We start from the raw sequence: 24,594 nt of genomic DNA, 5'->3' as shown, positions 1-24,594 counted from the left end.
TTCAGATATCAGTTGCATTTCCATATATTAACAATGAAATATTAGAAAAGGAATAAAAAAATACAATACCTTTTAAAATTGGACCTCACAAAATCAAATACCTGGGAATAAACCTGACCAAGGAGGTAAAGGACTTATATGCTAAAAGCTATAAAACATTAATCAAGAAAATTAAAGAGGATTCAAAGAAATGGAAAGATATTCCATGCTCCTGGGTGGGAAAAATTAACATTGCAAAAATGGTCGTACTACCCAAAGCAATTCAACAGATTCAATGCAATCCCTATCAAATTACCCATGACATTTCTCACAGAACTAGAACAAACAATACAAAAATTTATATGGAACCACAAAAGACCCAGAATTGCCAAAGCAATTCTGAGAAACAAAAACAAAGCAGGAGGCATAACTCTCCCAGACTTCAGGCAATGTTACAGAGCCACAGTCATCAAGACAGTGTGGTACCGGTACCAAAACAGACATACAGACCAATGGAACAGAATAGAGAACCCAGAAATAAACCCAGGCACCCATGGTCAATTAATCATCAACAAAGGCAGCAAGAATACAAAATGGGGAAAAGACAGTCTTTTCAGGAAGTGGTGCTGGGAAAACTGGACAGCTGCTGGTAAATCAATGAAACTGGAACATACCTTCACACCATGCACAGAAATTAACTCAAAATGGCTTAAAGACTTAAACGTAAGTCAGGACACCATCAAACTCCTGAAAGAGAATATAGGCAAAACATTCTGATATCAACCTTACAAAGATTTTCATAGGTCAGTCTCCCAAAGCAACGGAAATAAGAGCAAAAATAAACCAATGGGACCTCATCAAACTGAAAAGCTTTTGCACAGCAAAGGAAACCAAAAAGAAAACAAAAAGACAACTTACAGAAATGGAGAAAATAGTTTCAAACTATGCAACTGACAAGGGCTTCATCTCTAAAATATACAAAGAACTTATACAACTCAACAGCAAAAAAGCCAACAACCCATCTTCCAAGGAATATGGACAGATGGCCAACGAGCACATGAAAAAATTCTCAATATCCCTGATTATTAGAGAAATGCGAATCAAACTACCATGAGGTACCACCTCACACCAGTCAGAATGGCCATCATTAATAAGTCCACAAATAACAAATGCTGGAGGGGGTGTGGAGAAAAGGGAACCCTCCTGCACTGTTGGTGGGAATATAAACTGGTACAGCCACTATGGAGGACAGTTTGGAAATACCTTAGAAATCTATACGTATAACTTCCATATGACCCTGCAGTCCCACTCTTGGGCATATATCCAGACAAACTTTCCTTGAAAAAGACACATGCACCCACATGTTTGTTGCAGCATTATTCACAACAGTCAAGACATGGAAACAACCCAAATATCCATCAACAGATGACTGGATTAGGAAGATGTGGTATATATGCACAATGGAATACTACTCAACCATAAAAAGAACAAAATAATGCCATTTGCATCAACGTGGTTGGAACTAGAGACTCTCATCCTGAGTGAAGTAAGTCAGAAAGAGAAAGACAAATACCATATGATATCACTTATATCTGGAATCTGATATGTGGTAAAAAATCATGGACATGGGGAACAGACTTGTGGTTGCCAAGTGGGAAGGGGAGGGAGTGGGAGGGCCTGGGAATTGGGGGTTAATAGATGCAAACTATTGCCTTTGGAATGGATAAGCAATGGGATCATGCTGTGTAGCACTGGGAACTATGTCTGGTCACTTATGATAGAGCATGATAATGGGAGAAAAAAGAATGTATACATGTATGTGTGGCTGGGTCAAAAAATAAAGGCCTTTCTAAATTAATGTTCAAAAAAAAGTAGTTAACAAGGGTTGATTAGCATCCAAATTACATTAAAAAAGCATTCCAGGGAGTTCCCATCGTGGCGCAGTGGTTAACGAATCCGACTAGGAACCATGAGGTTGCGGGTTCGGTCCCTGCCCTTGCTCAGTGGGTTAACGATCCGGCGTTGCCGTGAGCTGTGGTGTAGGTTGCAGACGCGACTCGGATCCCGCGTTGCTGTGGCTCTGGTGTAGGCCGATGGCTACAGCTCCGATTCAACCCCTAGCCTGGGAACCTCCATATGCCACAGGAGCGGCCCAAGAAATAGCAACAACAACAACAACAAAAGACAAAAGACAAAAGACAAAAAAAAAAAAAGCATTCCAATGAGACAATAAGAACAGGACAAATAACACAGTATGAAAATAAAGACAAGAAGCAGAATTTCTCAGAGAGAAAGGACAATAGCTCATCTTTATACAAAAATATGGTCAACTTCATCACTTATCAGATGAAAGCTAATTAAAATAAAAATGGAGTGTTACTTCATGTGTGCTAGGCTGGCTAAAAATGAAACTTGATACACTACGTTATAAGTATGTAGAGTAGCAGTTAACTCATCTACACGGGAGAGTATAAACTTGCTCAATACTTTGGAAGCAGTTTAGAAATAACCTAATAAGTTTGAAGATACACAAATCTTTTTTTTTTTTTTTGGTCTTTTTCTAGGGCCACATATGCAGCATATGGAGGTTCCCAGGTAGGGGTCCAATCAGAGCTGTAGCCACCGGCCTACGCCAGAGCCACAGCAACGCGGGATCCAAGCCGCGTCTGCGACCTACACCACAGCTCAGGGCAATGCCGGATCCTTAACCCACTGAGCGAGGCCAGGGATCAAACTCGCAGCCTCATGGTTCCTAGTCGGATTCGTTAACCACTGAGCCATGACGGGAACTCCAATACACAAATCTTATAACCCAGTCATTCTACACCTGGGTGTATACTGGGAGGAACCAGAGTTCCCTTGTGCATGTGAACCAGAAGGCATGTACACGATAGAGGATTTTATTTGCTAATATCCTCTGTAGTAGCAAGCCTTTAAAATGCCTCCCAATAATCCCTGACTCTAGAAATTCATGGTCTTGTGTAACCCTTTCCTTTGAGTGTGGGCTGGAACTGGTGACTTATTTCTAATGAACAGAAGATGGCAAAAATGATGGAATGTCACTTTTGAGATTTGGTTACAAAGAGACTCTGGCTTTTGCCTTTCTCTCCGCCAAGGCTTCACGCTGATGGAAACAAGCTGCCATGTTGTGACTCGTTCCTACATAGAAGAGCATGTGGCAAAGAGCTAATGTGTCCAACCAGAGCCAGGGAAGCCAAGAGGCCCGCCACAAGTCACGTGAGTGAGCTTGAAAGGGGTTCCCTCCACCCTTGAAATGACTGTATAGCTCCAGTGAGTACCTTGCTGGAAGCCTGTGAGAGATACTGAGTCAGACTCCCAGCAAAGCTCCTCCCGGATTCGTGACTTGAAACTGTGAGATGATAGGTTTTTTTGGGTTCATTTTGTTTTAAGCTGCTAAGTGTTGGGGTAATCTGTTACACAATAATAGATAACTAGTACAAATCCCAAACTGGCAACAACCCATTTGTAGAATGGATAATCTGCAGTAGCCTCAAACCATAATCAGTGAAAATGAAGAAATCAATAGAGGTGAAGCTCAAACACTTAAGAATATGTACAGTAGAATGCTGTTAATATGAAAGTAAAAAATAGGAAAAATCAACATACCCATGCACACACACGTATAAATTTTTGGAAAGTAAGGCAATGATTAATGCAAAAAAATCAGGGAGTTCCCTTTGTGGCTAAGCAAGTTAGGAAGCCAGCTAATATCCATGAAGATGCAGGTTTGATTCCTGGCTCCGCTCAGTGGGTTAAGGATATGGTGTTGCTGTGGCTGTGGTATAGGCTTTCAGCTGAAGCTCCAATTCAACACCTAGCCTGGGAAATTCCAGATGCCACAGGTGTGGCCCTAAAAAGGAGCAAAAACAGAAAAAAAAAATCAGGACAGATGTTACTTCTCAGCCAAGAGAGAAGAATGGGTATGACGCAGGACACAGAAGGGCTTCTAAATGTACTGCAATGCCCTATTTCTTGATCTAGGAGATAGGCGCTCACTTTATTATCCTTAAATGTTTTACGTATTTTTTATTAGGAAATTTAAAAGTTCACACCAAAGGAAGAAAGAAAGCAAAGGTTTTTTTTGTTTTTGTTTTTGTTTTGTCTTTTTTTGTCTTTTTGCCATTTCCAGGGCCGCACCTGCGGCATATGGAGGTTCCCAGGCTAGGGGTCTAATCGGAGCTGTAGCCGCTGGCCTACGCCAGAGCCACAGCAACGTGGCATCGGAGCCGCGTCTGCAACCTACACCACAGTTCACGGGCAACGCCGGATCCTTAACCCACTGAGCAAGGCCAGGGATCGAACACGAAACCACATTGTTCCTAGTCGGATTCGTTAACCACTGCGCCACGACGGGAACTCCGCCAAGTTTTGATATGAAATCAATTCACAAATATTTTGGGGTTTAGATATTTTGGTTAGCTAAACAAATACATTCTGTCCTATAAGTCATTAGACCTGCATTGCTTCCAAGAAGTTTCCACGATTTGTAAATCTTTTTCTCCTATATGTAAGGCTTTCCCCCTTCATTGCGGGTTGTTGTTGTTTTTCTCAATGAATTTATTACATTTATGGTTTTGCAAAGATCATCACAGCCCAATTTGATAGGATTTCCATCCCAAACCCCCAGCCCATCCCCCTCCTCCTTCCTTACAGGTTAAGCCAACTCACTGGCCAGCTCGGGGGCTTGTTTACCTGGGAACTGTTCAGTCCAGCACTCATTGCCTGAAGCCATATGCACTGCAGACTAAGCAGACTGCCAGATTCCCCGCACCCACTCTCCCGCACCTCGCCCCTTCCTTCCCCATCGCAGACACACTCAGACCGCCCCCCTCACCCCTCCGCCCTTGGAGAGGAGAAGGCTGTTCCTTGGGGCCTGGGGTGGGGGCGGGGGTGGGGGTTGGTTCTGCAGAAGCCAGCTACCCCCAAAGAATTCAGGAGCAAGTCCCCAGGAGGTGAAATGACATCACCTCCACGGTTCCTTTCAGCTCAGATCTCGATGGCTCCCTGCAGAGCACAAAAAACAGCACTAGATCACAGGGGGTCCTGTCCCTCCAGACAAGCGAAGGGTGTACGAATAATGCAGCAGGAAGAAAACAGAGACGGAGCCGCAGGGAGACCCTAGGGAAGGGTGTGATAAGTAAACAGCAAGCCATCCTCCACCGCACTCGGCTGCCGCCTGCCCCGCAGGGAGCGCAAAGTCCTCGCATCCGTCCCCACGCTTCGCGGACCCCAGACACACACACTCCGGGGCATCGGCATCCCCCACGTTGGCTCGTCTTCCCGCCGGGCCACCCGCGCACCGCCAGGCCTCTCCTGTCCACCACCCGTCATGGACCCCTACTCACCCCGAGCCCCACTCTTCTCGCACCGCGGGTCGGAGGCAGGGTGCCCTGGCTACGAAGGGGCCGCAGCAGTTCCCAAGGGGCAGGAACTCCTCGGGCCAAAAGGGACTGGGCGGCAGTCCGAGTCTGGGGACGTGGAAAGGACAGGGGGACAGAGAGGGGGCGGCCTCGGGATCTGATTGGTGCCCGCAGCAGTTGGGGCGGAGCCTGGCTGGCTGTCCCCAGACCTCAGAGGCCTCGCTTTGTGTCAATTTCTATGAGAAGAAGCCGCCCTAATTCCAGGATGGAGACCCCAGCCCCCGCCCTGGGAGTAGGGCAGGGCACTTTGTCGAGAAAGAAATCCGTTAGACTATGGACAAATGAGCCATTGCAAATAATAATAGACTTCAAGATACTGCGTAATTGTTTCCAAAGACGAGTCAAATCCGTGGGTCCTAGACAGGTTTTTAATTAGAAGAATGAAGTTACAGTAAAACGGAGGGTATGGCTACATTCTTATATAAGAACATCTCACATTGCATCCGTAAGGGGAGGGGCTCAGAGTGAAGAAGCCGCTGTTGATATTTTCATGACCACTGCATTATTTTAAAATATCCCATGCATTGTTTTATAAACCAAATCAAACAGGAAGGGGTTCAAATGTTGTGCTAGTCAGCAAATAGGAGACAGATATTGGGCAGGAGAAAAAAGGCGCGGCTGCTGACAGTCTGGACTCTGAAGCCATCCTCACATCCTGACTAACCAGCTGGGGAGCACGCTCCTTTCCTATGGGCGGCCTTAACAAGTGGCCCCAAACTTAGTAGCTTGAAATGACACATTCATTCCTTTGTAGCTCTGTAGGTCACAAGTCCAGCGGGGGAGTGTCGCCCTGGGCACGTCAACACGTAGGCAAGGCTCGGCTCCTTCTAGAGGCTTTGTGGAGAATCCAGATCCTTGGCCTTTCCAGCTTAAAGCAGCTGCCCAAATTCTTTGGCTCGGGGCCCTTAGGTCCGTTTTCAAAGCCAAGGATCTCAGCCTTGGATCCTGTTTCTGCCCTCGCATCCTGTTCCCTGCTTCTCTCTCACTTGGGAGCGAGTGTGACCTGGAAGTTCCTTTGCTCCCTGGATCCAACGGACCTTCCTCAACGTGAAATTCGGGTCCTTTTTACGCTCATTTCCCTCGGATTTTTCTGTTCATCTTCTCTCATTGGTATTGTTCCTCTTTTTCCCTCAGACACTGTCGTTTTTACAGGCAGATAGTGTAGTGGGGAGAACACGTTATCAACAGAACACTTTCATTGTTCTCTTACTGTCACTCAAGAATCTGTGGCTTCTCAGTGTTGTAAGAATGTATGAGAAAGGATGGGACAAGATGTTCTAAACTCCCAGGGGCTCTCAGCATAACTTCGCAATCTACCCGGGCTCCCCATTAAGTCCTTTGCTCTCCAGGCCTCTCGTAGGCCAGACCCTCCTCCCCAGGCCCAGAGTCAGTTTGCAAAGGGCACGTCAGTGACCTCAGAGGAGGAGGGGCCAGGGGGCTCAGCTGGAGGGAGGCAGCAGCCAGAGAAGAGGAGCTGAGGTCCACATGCCGTCTGCATGTGTTTGCAGGCCAGAGAAGGGTCACAGGCTGCACTGACTTTGTCTCCTTCCAGCCCCCAGCAGGCGCGCGCACACACACACACACACACACACACACACACAGCCTAAATGACTGGACCAGTGATCTTGGCCTTTTCCAGATTTTGTATTGAAACCACTGGAGGAGTTCCCATTGTGGAACAGTGGAAACGAATCCGACTAGGAACCATGAGGTTGTGGGTTCGATCCCTGGCCTCGCTCAGTGGGTTAAGGATCTGGCGTTGCCATGAGCTGTGGTGTGGCTCAGGTCTGGCGTTGCTGTGGCTGTGGGCAGCAGCTATAGCTCTGATTTGACCCCTAGCCTGGGAACCTCTTATGCTGGGGTGTGGCCCGGGAAAAAAAAAAGGAAAGAAAAGAAACCACTGGAGCCATCTAATGAGACTCTGAATGTCAAGGTCATGCTCCCTCTTCACCTGAGCTAACCCTTTCTACTGCTTGCGTTTCAGTTCCTTTTTTGATAAAGGTTGAGATTGGATGAGATGCTGTAGCTCGAAACCCCTGTGACCAATGGTGCAGCACAAACTACCCCAACTGAAAATGCTGGGTTCCGCGGGCGTGTCTGTGGAGGGAGCGCAAGCGGGCAGGCATGTGTCACGTTGACTGTCACTTTCTGAGAGGAGGGGAGGTCTGGCAAGAGAGAAGTGCAGCTGTCTTGGCAGAGAGACTGAGAGAGAAAGTGCAACCCCAAGGAAGCCGGGTCTTTTGGGAACACACAGTTTGCGGTTCCTCAACGCACATCTGGCTCCACGGCTCCCCCATGACCCACAGTAACTGCACAAACACACCCAGATCCTGCCTTTGCCTTTCACCCCCAAAGGACTTTGTAGTCAGAAACCATCCCTCTGTCCCTGGATGGCCAGGTTGCTCAGGTTCTGGAAACCTCTGGCAAGTGAACCCCCAGGCTTGGAAGGGTAGTTCTGAGCAAGAGCGGACGTTGGCAGCGAAGTGACAACTCATGGCTTGAAGGTTTCCAGGAAAGGAGGCAAGGGAGACGCCTGGGCACACAGAGGCTGACCCTCCCCTGAGTAACAGGGAATTCTTCTGGCTGCCAACTGGGTCGGGGGGTTTTTTGTCCTGCCGGTGGACTCCAGCTGAAACACGGGCTCTTCCTGAGTGCTGGGTCTGATGACCTTGACACTAAACTTCTACCATCAGCTCCCCTGGGCCTCCAGGCTGCGGATTCTGAGATGTGCCAGTCTCCATTATAAGGAACTGTGGGAGTCAGTTCCTTATAATAAATCTCTCTCTATGTATCTACATATCTGTCTGCTATCTATCCATCTATCCTGTTGGTTCTGTTTCTCTGGAGAACCCTGACCTATCCAGCCCTTCCCCTCCCTGGAGTATTCGTTTGAAACTTGCTGTCCCCCCGCCCCCAGCTGCTCCCAGGCTCCATGTGGCTTTGCTGCTGCTGGTCACTGCTCTTAACTCCTGAATACAAGCTCCTCACAGGAGCTCCTCTTTGTTTACCAGAGTGAAGCGGGAACTCAGGACCGCGCTTATTACCTGTGTGTTTCCTGGTGTGTTGTTTTTTTCTCTTCACCACCCCTTAGAGGTCTATGTTGTGTAACAAAGGGCCTTCTGGTGTGGCAGCGGGAAGATTTCAGAACACTACTCTTGATCCTAGTCTGGAATGAAACCCCCAGGGAAATGAATCTGCCACAGGAAGGCCTTTCTGCATATTTTCCCCTCCCCATTTTCCTCATCTCATAAATCCCGCCCTATGAACTTTTATCAGGACTAAAATAGATTTTTTTTTTTTTGGTCTTTTCGTCTTTTAAGGGCCGCACCTGTGGCATATGGAGGTTCCCAGGATCCCAGGCTAGGGATCTAATCGGAGCTGTTGCTGCCGGCCTACACCACAGCCACAGCGATACGGGATCTACAATGCACCTGCGACCTACACCACAGCTCATGGCAACACCGGATCCTTAACCCACTGAGCGAGGCCAGGGATCGAACCCACAACCTCATGGTTCCTAGTCGGATCCGTTTCCACTGCGCCACGACGGGAACTCCTAAAATAGATTTTTTTTCAATGGAATTATTACTACACCAACGTGAAGGAGAAAAATTGTAAAGCTTATGCTTGGAACGTTTTATGTTTGGAAATCAAGTTTTCTCAGTATTAAGAACTTCACTTCACATAAATATAATCAAAATAGGAACAGTGGGAGGATGGGGGAAAGCTGGAGGAAGACTGATTAAGCGGGAGAACTTTTTAAAAAGAAAGGTTAACTGCTCGCCTCTCTTGTCAGGATAATGACTGCCTTTTCTATGAAAGCAACACCGTGCATAAACGGATGGGAAAAAATAAAGAGGATCTTACTGATAGATACTATCTTTTTCTTTCTTTCTTCTTTCTTTCTTTCTTTCTTTCTTTCTTTCTTTCTTTCTTTCTTTCTTTCTTTCTTTCTTTCTTTCTTTTTTGTGGTCCTTTTTTTTTGGCTCTTTCTGGGACCGCACCTGCGGCATATGGAGGTTCCCAGGCCAGGGGTCTAATCGGAGCTGTGGCTGTCGGCCTACACCAGAGCCACAGCAACACGGGATCCAGGCTGCGCCGCGTCTGCAACCTACACCACAGCTCATGGCAACACCGGATCCTTAACCCACTGAGCGAGGCCAGGGATCGAACCCACAACCTCATGGTTCCTAGTCGGATTCATTAACCACTGAGCCACGACGGGAACTCCGATAGATACTATTTTCAATTTAAACTATGTGTCTTAGACAGTTTGGGTTAAGTTTGGGCTGCTATAACCCAAATATAGGTTGGATACTTAAACAGCAAATATTTGTTTCTCACAGTACCAGAGGCTGGGAACTTCAAGATCAAGTTGCCAGCAGATGTGGGGTCTGGCGAGAACCCTCTTCCTGGTTCACAGATGCTGTCTTTCTTTCCTTCTTTCCTTCCTTCTTTCCCTTCCTTCCTTCCTTCCTTCCTTCCTTCCTTCCTTCCTTCCTTCCTTCCTTCCTTCCTTCCTTCCTTTGTCTTTTTGCCTTTTCTAGGGCCGACTCTTGCAGCACATGGAGATTCCTAAGCTAGGGGTCTAATCGGAGCTGTAGCCTCCGGCCTATGCCACAGCCACAGCAACTCGAGATCCGAGCTGTCTCTGCAACCCACACCACAGCTCACGGCAATGCCAAATCCTTAACCCACTGAGCAAGACCAGGGATCAAACCCGCAACCTCATGGTTCCTAGTAGGATTCATTAACCACTGAGCCACGACAGGAACTCCCAGATGCTGTCTTCTTGATGTGTCCTCCCATGGCTGAGAAAGAGAGCTTGAATTTCTTCATCCCTTTCCTGGGGCACAAACCTCATTCACGATGGCTCATGACCTAATGACCCCGCCCCCAAAGGCTACACCTCCTAATACCATCGCATTAGGGTTTCAGATTTCAACATATTAATTCATATGGGGACACAAAGTGATTCCATAACAACATGACTTCTAAGCAAACTTTAATTCAACCAAGAAGCTGGCGAATTCCTAGGCAAATATTTCTGCACAATGAGAACATCTGAAATATTGCTAAGTGTTCTGTACCAGGGTTTTCTCCACTGGGCCGGGGGGCCCCTCTACTCAGGGTACAATATTTAGAAACCCTGGGAAAACTTGAGTGCTACAGGTTTCCTTGTTCGCTGCAAAGACCATGGTGAAAGTAAAGAGAAGTTTCTGCAGTTGGGAGATGGTACTCTGACTTTTTCCAGGGCTTCTCACGATGTCATTCCACTGTCTCAGGACTGGATGATATCAGCGAGAATTCTTAGCATTTTGTACACTCACTTTCTCGCCTCAGGACAATTTCTCAAGCTCTGATATGGACATTGGAAGCATAAGCGTGCGACAGTGTTTAAACGTCTTTCCAGGATGAACCAGAATCTTACTTTTTGCAGAGGCGGGATCTGGCACGTGGCTTCAAATATCCATTTTTACCTAAGATATGGCTTGAAGAGAGCCTGGTACATAACAAGGGCTCAGTAAACACTGTGAATTTATACTTAAGTTATAATCACTTGCAGAAGTTTATGGAATGAGGTGGTGCCTCTTCTTTCTTTGCTTTATACTAAGAAATATTTCTTTTGTGCTCTCCAGTCTTTCTTGAAATTAATTTCCTTAAACATTGATGGAAGGGAATTTCATGATTTGGCCTCTTTCTGCCACCTTTAGCTGCTGTCTAACAGAAGCAAGCATTTATGCTAACCAGCACATTTCTGGAAGGACTTCATCTGTGTTCTTTCATAGAGTTCTCAAGTTATCACAGTTAGCTTAAAAAAGTTTTATATGTCTTTTTGTCTCCTGGTCACTCAATTATACAGTGTCTGCACACTAAATCTTCAGTCTCTCTCTCTTGCTCTCTCTCTGTGTCTTTCAACCCCATTTGGAAATTCAAATAAAGTGGTTCGGAGAAAGAAAAAAAAAATGACCTAACATCCCTCTAAAGGAATAAAAACAATCTAGGGAATAAAAAATAATCTATTTTAAAGCAAGATCAAAAAAAATAAATATTCACACTCTCTCTCTTTTTTTTTTTTTTTGGTCCGGCTCAAGCCTGGATACTTGCGGAGGCACTCCTGGACATCCCTTGGCTTGTGGAAGCTCCCAGTGACGCCACTAACAGGCCGGGGAGCATGGTAGCCTACAGACCCGACGAGTTGCCTCTAGCTGGCTTTTGCCAGCCCTCCACTCCCTCAGATTTCAGATGAATAACCCTAGGCAAGTTAGATTTAAGCTGGCCATTCCTGAAGGAAGCTCTCAAATACTGCAAACACTAGGGGTCTGCCTCAACAGAGCCAGGGAGAGGGGACACCTTCCAACACGTCCTCCCATCTTATTGCCGTCTGGTCTGCCCTCATCCCTTTAATTCCAGGATGTGGGTCAGCAAGCCCCAGAGTGGCTAGAAGCTGCCCAACACTCACGTGTTCTGAAAGTCAGGAAACGCCGACAGACCCTGGGGTGTAAGAGAAGCCTGTCTTCTCAACCACCCCCATCCCTTAAGCTAATTACAAGTTTCCCTTGCAACCCATCACACTCCAGGGCCTCCCCGTCTGGTCTAGTGAGGGCTGATCCATGCTCATAGCGATCCCTCTTTACCTGGAAGGTACCATCTGCCCTCAGCCTCCAGCAAAAACAAAACAAAAAACCTCAACCCTCTATGTTGTGCTTTGTTTATTGTAGAAAAATGAACACCCTCCCCGGTTAGATAACCTTAACATCCCTGAGAAATAGTGCAAACTACCAGCATGACTGATACACTTCCAAAGTCAAGTGCAGCAGGGCGGAAGAGGTCAAACCCAAACCTGGGTATGCAACCATTGTGATTATGTAAGGGTTTGACTTGACACTGCAGAATATAAATCCTATTTATATTTTGCTTTTTTTTCCATTGAAATATTATATGAGTGTGTGTGTATATATGTGTATGTGTGTGTGTGTAAGTTGTGTGTGTTTCATTACATTTTCCAGCTAGTCATTGCTAGTCTGAAGAAATGCTACCAACTTTCTTTAAAGAAATTATTAAGTATGATGTTAGCTATTGATTTAAAGTAGAAAGGTAATATTTATCACTTCAGCGAAATATCTTTTTATTTCTATTGTGCCAAAATATATAAAACCTGGAATAAGTGTGGCATCGTATTGAATTTCTTCTGTGTGTGGTGTGTGTGTGTGTGTGTGTGTGTGTGTTTTTAATTGATCTAGTAAAAATGGCGTGTGGAGTTTCCCAGGATAGGGGTCGAATTGGAGCTGTAGCTGCCAGCCTACACCACAGTCACAGCAACCCCAGATCTGAGCTGCATCTGCGACCTACACCACAGCTCACAGCAAGGACGGATCCTTAACCCACTGAGCGAGGCCAGGGATGGAACCTGCATTCTCAGGGATGCTCGTCATGTTTCTGCTGAGCCACGACAGGAACGCTGGTAAATTCTGTTGTCATTAAGCTGTTAAATATTTACTACGCTGTTTGTATTTATTTAAAAATGGAACTTTTTTCCTTGGGAGACCTATTAAAGTGTGTGGGACAGAGTTCGGGGGATACCAGTCGGGGACAAATTGGACTATGGACCTCTTTTCTTGTACTGCCTTTGCCAGGTTTAGTACCAGATCTCTGTTAACTTTGAGGAATCTGGACATGAATAAAACTTTGTCAATATGTTGGTTTATTTATATTAAAATATCATATTTTTCCTGATTATAAGACTATCATACGTTTATTACAGAAAATTGGGAAAATGCCTAAAATCCGAGAACAAAAACTTTTAAGTCACCTACATGTAATTCCCATATGAGAGATAACTGTAGTTAACATTGCAATCAATTTTAATTTATCTGCATCTACATATGTCTATATCTTAAATTTATGCATGTTTATTTATCAAGTCGAAATGGTTGTGTGTATTGTATACAGTCCTATGTTACAGTCTTTTCACTGTGCTTTATATATTGGACATTTTACCATGTCATTATTCTTTAAATACGTTTTTTAAATGGCTATATAATAGTTCAACTCATTTGCTGAAATTATATTCCATCATTTTCCACTTTGAAAATGGAAATAATCTCTTTAAAAACATCTCTTTACTAAAACATCCTGATCTGCATTTCTGATTGTAGGATGGATTCCTCGAAGTAAAAGTTACACGCCAAAGGACACTGCATTTAGAAGATTTTTGATACCTAGTGCCAAGTTATCCTCTACAAATATTTTATATGTTTATACTCTCAACAACTTCATATAAACGTACCATCTAGACTTCTGTTAGACTGAATATCTTCTTTTCCAAACATTATGAAGGGTCGCCATGTGCTGACTGAAACCCTTTTGGTACAGACTGAAAAACATGTGGCCTGATGGGCTTTTCTCTCCTTTCTTTCTTGGACTCCAACACAAATAGAGCCTAAAAGGAGAGAAAGTATAGCCAGGGTATGGGGCAGTTAGGAAGAGGTACTAGCTTAAAATCAAATTTGCAGTTCATAAATTCATATATACACATATATTATCTATCTATCTATCTATTGATTTATTTTGCTTTTTAGGGCTGCACCCACAGCATGTGGAAGTTCCCAGGCTAGGATTCAAGTCTGAGCTGCAGCTGCCGGCCTACACCGCAGCCATAGCCACGTGGGATCTGAGCTGCGTCTGCGACACACCACAGCTCTCAGCAACGCAAGATACTTAACCCAATGAGTGAGGCCGGATTGAACCAATATATCCAAATCAATATATCCAAATTGTGGGAAACTCTGGAACTTAAAGTCCACAGAAAATGTTTTTTTTCCCTGAACCACTTGAAAGCAAGTTGCTAATATAATAACCCAATCACCCCTGAACAGTAAGGCAATTCTCCTATATAAACATCATACAAGGGTCACCCTCAGAACAACTCACATTGATACGTCACTCCCTTCTAATCGTCAGACCTCATCTAAATTTGGCTAATGATCCCAGTAACGGCATTTAGCGTTAGAAGCTAGTCTAAGTCACAAGTGTTGCATTTAATTGCCACCATCTTTTCTTTTCTTTTTCTTTTTGTCTTTTTGCCTTATCTAGGGCCGCTCCTGTGGCACATGGAGATTCCCAGGCTAGGGGTCTAATTGGAGCTGTAGCCACCAGTCTACGCCACAGCCACAGCAACACGGGATCTGAGAGCATCTGCGACCTACACCACAGCTCACGGCAACGCTGGATCCTTAACCCACTGAGCAAGGCCAGGGACCGAACCCGCAACCTCATGGTTCCCAGTCGGATTCGCTGACCACTGCGCCATGACAGGAACTCTGGTTGTCACTATCTCTGTACACTTCTTCAGTCTAGACCACTTCTTCAGTTTTTCCCTTCACATTGTCACCTTGAAACTTTTGACAACTCCACCAGGTATTTTATATATCTTCGGTTTTAATCTTTCTGCTATTTCCTTGTGATTTGTTTCAGGTTATGAATTTTGGAAAGAGTATCCCAGAAGTGATGCCGAGTTCTTCATTTTATTGGATGGTGCATGATTTCAACGTATCCTTTTACTAATGATGTTTATGCTCATTCCTTGATTAAGCTGGTGTTTGCCAAGCAGTTAAAGACGTTGTTTCTTTAGCAAAAGTGTCTCATTTCGCTCTCTTACAACTAGTCCTCCAATGCTAGTTTAATGTACTGCACCCCATCTTCTAACCCGACCAACTCACTTTTTCCAAATGGAGTGGCCATGACATGCCTAAAGTCACTGATCTGTGTCTGTATTTGCACAGTTGTATTTTATTTGTATTTGCACAGGTTGGGTGTCATGTTAGCTTTATTTATTTGATTATTTAGGACAATTTCTTAGCTTTTTTCTTGATATGTAGTACTGAGTGGCCTCGATTTCTGTGTAGGTGCATCGCACCATTGGTTTCCAATACCCCACTCTGACATACACACTAATGGGCAGAAAGCCCCTCAGCTAATGTCCCTCAGCTCCAGGGCTTCAGGCTTATACAACTGTTTATACGAACGAGTAGAGAAATCCTTTGCTCTGTCTAAAAAGTCATATGCATGTACTAGAATTATTCGTCTAGCTATTAGATTGTTGGGAAATCACATGTAAAATGCAATTTTGATTTTCAAAAGAGGAGAAGTCGGAGTTCCCATCGTGGCACAGCAGAAATGAACCCAACAAGAGTCCATGAGGATGCGGGTTCGATCCGTGGCCTTGCTCAGTGGGTCAAGAATCTGGTGTTCCTGTGGCTGTAGCGAAGGTGTAGGCCGGCAGCGGCAGCCTGGGAACTTCCATGTGCTGTGGGTGCTTTTTCCTAAAAAGACACACACACACACACACACACACACAGAGTAGAAGAGACATTGATGGGAGGGTAGGGAGAAGCGTGGGCAGAAGTAAACAGGAGAGGGAAGCTGCGGCCACACCCAGGTCTGGATGGCGCGTGTGCGAGTGCTGAGTGCTGAGTGCTGGGTGCTGTGTGCTGAGTGCTGAGTGCTGAGTGCTGGGTGCTGGGTGCTGGGTGGCGGATCACCTTTTCCAGTCCCTCCAACAAGTGTAACCAGGGGGCGAGTGTCCTCAGCTCCAGGGCTGTGTGGCGGAAAGAGCAGAAAGAAGGGAGAGGACTTGGGGTCTCCTGCCTCTGCTCCGTCATTCATTCGCGCAATGTTGTCCTTTTTCTTCTGTGGACCTCAGTTTTCATCCCGGGGTGGGGGGAGGAATGTGTGAAATTCCGAGATGAGAACAAAGTCAGGAGAGTAACACCAGTGGAAAACAACAGAAACACGATCTTCAGGAAAACTTTTGCCCGCTTTGGGCTCCCAGAGTCCCAACCCTTCTAGGGTTCAAGACATTCACAAACACCTGCCAGTCCAACCATGTGCCCACACCAAGACTGTCCCCTCCAGGTCCCCACCTGAGGAACTGCCTATCTGTCCTTTCCTCCTTGATGCCTGTTAAGCTAAATGTGTCGTATTCCTGAAACTCTTAGAGATAAAAGCTCCTTTGTTTGTGCTATTGTTCCCGCTCAGAACGTGCTTAGAAAGAGATTTATTGTCGAAGAAGTGACGAGGAGACAGATCAACAGCCTGGGGGTTAAGATGTAGGAAAAGAGAGTGCAAAAAGAGAATTATTGTCCCTAGAAGCCTCTTTTGTTCCTTCTGGGCTTCGCTGGAGGCTTGAGGAGCTGGCAGTTTTGCTGTGAAGGCCCTCCTGCTGCAGTAAAATGTGTAGAGACTGCTTCTGGGACTCCTGTGTTTAAGGCACTCACAGAGCTGGATGAAAAGAAAGGACAAAACTCTTCACAAATCTTCTAGCTTTGCTAAAATGTAATTTTTTTCTTTTAAAGCATCAAGTCGGGCACAGCTTTCTCACTGAAGTGCTGTGAGGCATTCTGCCCAGAGGAAGGTGGCTAGTTCCAACAAGCTTTGGAAAAGGATCACGGAGGGGCTGTCAGGTAAAGGAGCCTGCAGAGAAGGAAGCAGGTTGTTTGGCATTAAAATAAATAAGTACAAATAAAAAGCCTTGCTGCCTTCTAGGAGTGGAGAGAACTCCTGCCTTCTAGGAGTGGGCATAGGCTTTCCATGGCCTTACCGCACAGAGCTTCTCCGTTTCAGGGGATGGAGCAAGGAGAAGGTGTTTCCTTCCGGTGTACTAACACAACATGAAACCTGCTCAAAGAGTTTCAAATGCCAATCAAGACCGATTGATCATTGCAGTGGCAGAAAGCAGGAAAGCAGTTTTAAAAGCTTGTCTAAAGACACTGTTGCTGTTAGAAAAACCCAAATTATCCACGTGGTTCCCCCAGTCCTGTGGACAGGCTTATGTCCGCATGGACGTGTTTCTCGGCTTAGGGGCTGGGGGAGAGGGATGTTTGATAGTTTTAAATTTCAGGGATTATTTGAAGACTTCCTTTTGTGGTAAGAGACTCCGAGGGTATCTATAGGAAAAATAAATAAAGGTATGAACCAACAATTAAAGCCCCAGATGAAACAGTTCCATTAAGAATTGAAACAGATAGGCAGAAAAAATAAAAAATAAACGTCCCATCATTACAAGATCCAAAGAAAGCTACACTTAACATTAAGTATTTTCTTCCTTTTAAAATTTCTATGTTTATATTTTATTTTATTTTATTTTTTGTTTTATTTTAGGGCCTCACCCGCGGCATATGGAAGTTCCCAGGCTAGGGGTCGAATCGGAGCTATAGCTGCTGGCCTATACCAGAGGAACAGCAGCACCCACCAGATCCAAGCTGCATCTGCAACCTACATCACAGCTCATGGATCCTTAACCCACTGAGCAAGGCCAGGGATCGAACCTGTATCCTCATGGATATCAGCTGGATTCATTTCGACTGAGCCACAAATGGGAACTCCTAAAATATCTATTTTTAAAACGTTGTTGCAATTTGTTTAATTAATGATTAAATCTTTCAACAATTAAAAAAAATTGAAATAACTGTAGATTCACAAGAAGTTGTTTAAAAAAAGACAAAAAATGTACAGAGAGTGTCTGTGTCCCCTTCACCTAGTTTTCTCTAATGGTAGCATCTTGTGTAATTATAGCACAGCATCACAGCCAGGAAACAGACACTGGAACAATCCACAGAGCTATTCAGATTTCACCAGTTTTATATTCGCTCATTCGTGTGTAGGTATATATGGTTCTGTGCTGTTCTTATCACACGTGCACGGGTGTGTAAACATCACCATCAAGGTACAGACGTGCTCCGTCATCACGAAGCTCCCTAATACCACCCCTTTACAGCCAGAGGCACCCCAACAACACACCATTTTAATGTTTATGCGCTTTCTACGTGCTAGGCACTGCTGTGGCCCCAGGAAATATCATTGAGCAAACAGAAGACCCTGATCTATTGAGAAGAGACAGAAAATAATTTTAAAAAATGAAGACAGGCATACCTTGGGGATATCGAATGTTCGTTTTCAGATAACCACAACAAAGTAAACATTGAAATAAAGCAAGGCACATAATTTTTTGGTTTCTCAGTGCACATAAAATCATGTTTATTCTATACTACAGTCTATTGAGTGTGTGATAGCCTTCTGTCTTTAAAGAACACATACTTTAATTTTAAAATACTTTATTATTATTTTTTTAAATTTGGGGCCAGTGAATGAAGCTGTGCCCCAGCAGCTACCTGACAACCTGGCAACACTGGATCCTGAACCACTAGGCCCCTAGGGAACTTCCATAAAAATACTTAGTTGCCTAAAACAAGGCTGACCATCTTCTGAGTCTTCAGGGAGTCATCGTCTTTTTTGCAACAGTAACAGCAAAGATCACTGATCCCACATCACTGCAACAAATATAAGAATAATGGGAAAGTCTGCAATATCACGAGGAAAGCAAAATGTGACCCAGAGACACGAAATGAACAACTGCTGTTGCAACAACGGCCCCGATAGATTTACTCAACACGGGGTTGCCACCAAACTTAAATTTATAAAAAATACAGCATCTGAGATGCTCCATAAAATGAGATCTGCCTGTAGAAAAAAAAAATCAAAAGGACTTTTAGGACTGGAAAGAACGAGCCCTGGGTGTGTGCATCCCTTTCCTACGAAAAGGAAGGGCATGATTCTAGGAGTCTAAGAAGCTGCCTTCCGGGTTTCAGGTGGGTGGGACAAAAATATTGAGGTGATTGACGGTGGCAAATACTAAAGATTTTTCTAGATAATGAAGGTAGAAAAGCAAACCAAATATATCTTTTCAATTAGTTCTAAATGCTTAAGCCAGGAGGTTGACTCCGGCAGGGACAGAAGGCGGGTGTTGAAAACTGTCCGGAGAGGCAATTGCTGACAGATAGCTTGAAGTACTTTTCCTAATTATCTGTGGTGAGTCATCCTTTTATAGGGCAAAGCTATCATGTTGGTGCATTCAGGTCACGTCAGGACAGTGAGCTGAGATTGGTGCCTCGAAATTTCAAGGGTTAATCTCTGCAACATGCTTTGAAGGTCTCTTCTCTGTGGTGATAGCGTGGGTCAAGCGTTTTAAAGAAAAATCAGATGGACAAACTAAAAAAGAAACCCATTTTTTTTTTCTTTTGTCTCTTATGGAAGTTAAAACAGAAAAGCTGGAGGAAGAAATCTTGCTTGTTGTGCCATTCCTGTTATTTATCGAGTTTTCACATATCATCACCATCCAATATTCAGAGCTGCAAACAAGAGATGAAAACTTTGGCTAAATAAAGCAAAAAAAAAAAAAAAGCACATTTAGAAGAGGGGTGCTAAATAACTCCCATAGCTTCTGAAAAGCAGGCTTGGAGTTGACCACTGTCAGGCACAATAGTCAAAAATCATTCTGGAGAGATGGTTCCATAAGGACGCCATGCTCAAGGTGTAACTGGGCCTGGACGTGTAGTGTGTGCTGCAGAGAGCTTAGGGCAGCATTATTGCTACTGATCCTGGAAACTGGACTTGCTACAACCTCTAGTGCCAGCTTCGTCACATTTGATCCTGGGTGGTTCCCCCGCTGCGTCACTAGTCCTCATGCCATGTTCCGGCACAAAAGCATCTGAGCAACAGAGCTTGGGTCGCAAGCCTGTGCCCCTGCTGCAAGGGTTGCTGAGAACATTCTAGCTTCCGATGCGGGGTAGAAGAAGAAATCATGACAGATGTCCCTTATATGTCACACCTGTGGCCACCCCAAATCTACGTCTCTCCTTCTTCCCACCTTAACAACTCCTCCCTTGTAAAAAGCTCTCATCTACCACAGGGCACAGCTGGCAGGGCACAGTGCACTAAGTGACTTCTCTGATGGGGTCAAAGACGCATCCATCGCTAGGGCCAGGATTCCCGGATGGACCCTGGTTTTCCTCTAGAATGTAAGCATCCTTTCTCGATATTCTCTAGCCAATGGACCAAAGTAAAAAATGTGCCCCTGTGAACACACCCTGCATATAACAGAGGGGAAAGGAAAGAAAGAAGAAAATGAGTCAAAAACACAAAATGCACACACACAGGACACATCAGGAAGAAAATATGCGAAGACACAAAATCCTCATTCCTCTTAAATATTGTTGTCACAGTAGTTGTGGCTTTTCTCCGCCACCTGTCCCGTGATGTCTCTACCTGCTCCCAGCTTCACTGCTTGTTTGGATTCTTCACTCAAAGCGTTATCCGAATGTTCATTCCAAGAAAGCAGAAATGTTGAGAGTGAGCCTTCCACGTGAAGAAACACAATATCATGTACCGCAGAGTCTATGCTAAATTCCAGTTTTGTCTTTTACATTATATAGGTCTTATTTGTTTCAGGGCCATATTTTTGCAGCCAGTGCCCGTAAATTAAATTCCTGTGGGCCATCTAGAGGCTATGGACACCCCTAATTAGTTGTTGCTTATGAAAGACATTCTGGGTCTAGGAGAGAGTCGAGAGCCGTCAACGCAGGGACAAATAAGAGGAAATTCTAAACAATAAAGTCGTGAAGATGAAACATGTTTTTTGGGAGTTGGACAAATTAAAAATATTTGAGAATAAAAATCCGATACGGTATTTAATAACCATAAAGGCATCCTTGAGGTTTGTCTATAAAGCAAACCCTTTGGGGACATTTGGGCTTCAAAAGTCAACTTGTTTCTCCTGTGGAATGTAACATTTAATATCCACGTCTTTTTTTTTTTTTTGTCTTTTGTTGTTGTTATTGTTGTTGTTGCTATTTCTTGGGCCGCTCCCGCGGCATGTGGAGGTTCCCAGGCTAGGGGTTGAATCGGAGCTGTAGCCACCGGCCTACACCAGAGCCACAGCAGCGCGGGATCCGAGCCGCGTCTGCAACCTACACCACAGCTCACGGCAACGCCGGATCCTTAACCCACTGAGCAAGGCCAGGGACGGAACCCGCAACCTCATGGTTCCTAGTCGGATTCGTCAACCACTGCGCCACAACGGGAACTCCTCCACAAGTCTTTAGGATAATTGGTCACCCTCTACTGTGACACTTAATGTGTGTAATCAATCTTACAACACTGACAACCTGTCAGTGATTTAGGAGTTCCTGCCATGGTGCAGTGGGTTAAGAATCTGACTGCAGGGTCTCGTTGCTATGGCTGTGGTGTAGGCCAGTGGCTACAGCTCTGACTAAACCTCTAGCCTGGGAACCTCCATATGCCATGGGAGTGGCCCTAGAAAAGGCAAAAAAAAAGACAAAAAAATAGATACATATACACACATACATATATACCATGATTCACCTGCATTTTCTCTGTGCATGCGAAAGTAAGTGAAGGATTTTGGTAGCTTCCTGATCTTAAGATGATGCATTTGAGTGACTGTGGATATGACAATATGTATAGTGAAAAATGTCACTCTTAAGTTTACCCTTCGGAACCTGGATCTGGCTCTTTCTCTTCCTCAGGAAGGAGTAGCACTGGGAGCATTTTTCAACCTTGGCATTACTGATGTTTGGGCTGCGTAGTACTTTGTTGTGAGAATTGTCCTGTCCATTGTAGGATGCTTAGTAGCATTCCCGGCTTCTGCCCAGTAGATAACCGAATGTCCCCTTGGGGGTGGGGAGGGGGAGAACAAATTCTCCCGTACCTGGGAACCCCGGATTACAGCTTACACAACCTCACAAACCATCGCTTCCCAGCTGGAGATATCCTATATTTTCAACAGATTTTTCTACCTGGGTAATGTCTTACATGGTGAAACTTGTGAAACCCTTGGGCATTAGACTATTTCCTTATTTCCTTTCTGAAGCATACAAGTAACATGAATTTTTGAGTTCTTACAAGCCATGGTGGGAAGCACATTTTGCCTGTTAACTCATTTAGTATATTTCCTTTTGGAGGAAACGCTTTTATCATCCCTATTCTATAGAAGAGGCACTGAGGCAAAGAGAGGTTAAGACGTCCTTAAGGCTGTATTGCTAGTAGGGGATAGAGCCACGATTTTGAAAATTGAGTTATGAAACATGTAACTTTCTTTGGAGTTATTTCTGGCTGGCAGAAGTTTTCTAATAGTACAAAAAGGTGCATTATAAAATATAAATCTTTTTCATGCATTTATGGCAGACTTCTTCCAAAGCAAACACAGCATCTAAGTATGTATGTATGTTTGTACATATAGCCTTTTTAACAGGTTGGTAGTACACCATACAAATTATTTATACCTTGCTTTCTAAAAATTTTTGATGTATCTTAGAATCCATTTTGTGTTATTAGTATATAAATACATATGCTATATATGCTCAATATTTTTACATTAAAATAATCAGCTCTTAATAGAATTAAATTTTCTTCTAACAGAAAATTTTAAAACTCTGTGAATGAGAAGGAATTGTGATGAATCTCCATGTATACATGTATACAACACAGCTTCAACTATGATCAAATTATGGCTAATTTGTTTTATACATAACACCAGCATTTCCCCTTCAATGATTCTGAAGCTCTATTTCATTATGCACCTCTAAAAGGTAGACACTTGTTAAATTTATTACCAAAATACTATTATTACACTTAATTAAATTTGATAATTCTTTAAATCATCAATTATCTATTAAGTGTTCATATGACTATTTTTCTCTCACTTGCATCCTAATTTAAAAATATATATATTTGCACCGTTTATATGCTAGATCAGGAGTACAGCCAAAATTAAAAGCACACTAAATTAGAAGTGAATTGGGTCTCCAATCTGGATCCAACTCTGCAGCCCCATCTGTAGAGGCTGAAGACCACAAGCTATTTCAGAGTCCTTCTCTTAAGATAACACTGACTGGGAGTTCCCGTCGTGGCGCAGTGGTTAACGAATCCGACTAGGAACCATGAGGTTGCGGGTTCGGTCCCTGCCCTTGCTCAGTGGGTTGGCAATCCGGCGTTGCCGTGAGCTGTGGTGTAGGTTGCAGACGTGGCTCGGATCCCGCGTTGCTGTGGCTCTGGCGTAGGCCGGTGGCTACAGCTCCGATTCAACCCCTATCCTGGGAACCTCCCTATGCCGCAGGAGCGGCCCAAGAAATGGCAAAAAGACAAAAAAAAAAAAAGATAACACTGAATGGACTCTGCTTTAGACTCTATTATCTTGTAGTTTGTTAAAAGTTGAAAAAAAATGAGTTTTATGTTTATCTTCAATTTTAGCATTTTATTACTTTACGTGTCTTTGTGTGTATCCAGATTTCTGATGGGTGTCATATTCCCTTTGTCTGACAAACTTCCATGAATATTTTTTCTTACATTGTGGATTTTCTGGCAATAAATTCTGGTTCTGTTTGCATGACAAGCTCTTATTTCCCCCTTGATCTTTGAAAGGTATTTTCCCTGGGTATAGAAGTTTGGGTGGACAGATTTTCTTTTTTGCATCAGCTCTTTATAATTGTCACTCAATTGCCTTTCAGCCTGTATTATTTTGACAGGGGGTAGAAATTTCTTTTCTCTTGTCTGGTTCTCAGTCTTAGGCTCATTCTTTTTTCCTGGGTCTCAGGGAAGGGGGTTCCTTAGTGTTCCCAGAGCCCCTGCTGGGGTAGTGTTAAAGATGACCATGAAAGGTGCCAGGACTCTCATCCGTGCCAGCCATAATGAGCCCTCCCCACCTTCATGCCAGTGGAGACTATGTGGAGAGCCTAGACTTTACCCCCACCTGGCTGTAATGAGGTACTCACCTTTTTTAATCTTGTAATTATTAGGAAAACCGAATTAATACTTTGACCCCTCTGCCCAGAAAACTCTCTAGGCCTATATGGTTTCACTGGAAAATTCTATCAGACCTTTTAAAAAATTATCACTAATTCTGCCTTATATGTTCCAGAATTAAAAGAAAGGAACCCTTCCAAATTTATTTTATGAAGCTAGAATTATCCTAATAGCAAAATTCTAAAAAAGTAACACATAGAAGGAAACTACAAGCCAATACCCCTCTTGAAAACAGACGTAAAAATTCTTAACAATGTGTATATATTATCTATATGATATATATCATATATATCATATACATGTAATCAATATATACATCAATATATAAAATAAACATAGAGCATGATCATAGTGGAGCTTATTTCTTTTTTTTTTGTCTTTTTGTCTTTTTGGTTGTTGTTGTTGTTGTTGTTGTTGTTGCTATTTCTTGGGCTGCTCCTGCGGCATATGGAGGTTCCCAGGCTAGGGGTTGAATCGGAGCTGCAGCCACCAGCCTACACCAGAGCCACAGCAA

The 24,594-nt window shown here is 44.1% G+C and overlaps 1 protein-coding gene across 1 annotated transcript in view; it reads right to left on the bottom strand.

The window, feature by feature from the left end:
* Positions 1 to 5,502, bottom strand: part of TCAF1 (TRPM8 channel associated factor 1) — a 55,749-nt gene extending 50,247 nt beyond the window's left edge. Inside the window, exon 1 of the mRNA XM_047763294.1 lies at positions 5,346 to 5,502. The gene's annotated coding sequence lies outside the window, so the exon portion shown is untranslated. The remainder of the gene's footprint in view (positions 1 to 5,345) is intronic.
* Positions 5,503 to 24,594: the final 19,092 nt, after the last annotated feature.

Source organism: Phacochoerus africanus, chromosome 16, assembly GCF_016906955.1.
Source record: "Phacochoerus africanus isolate WHEZ1 chromosome 16, ROS_Pafr_v1, whole genome shotgun sequence".
Taxonomy (NCBI): domain Eukaryota; kingdom Metazoa; phylum Chordata; class Mammalia; order Artiodactyla; family Suidae; genus Phacochoerus; species Phacochoerus africanus.
Note: the sequence above shows the minus strand (reverse complement) of the source record. Positions and strands in the feature narration are given on the sequence as shown.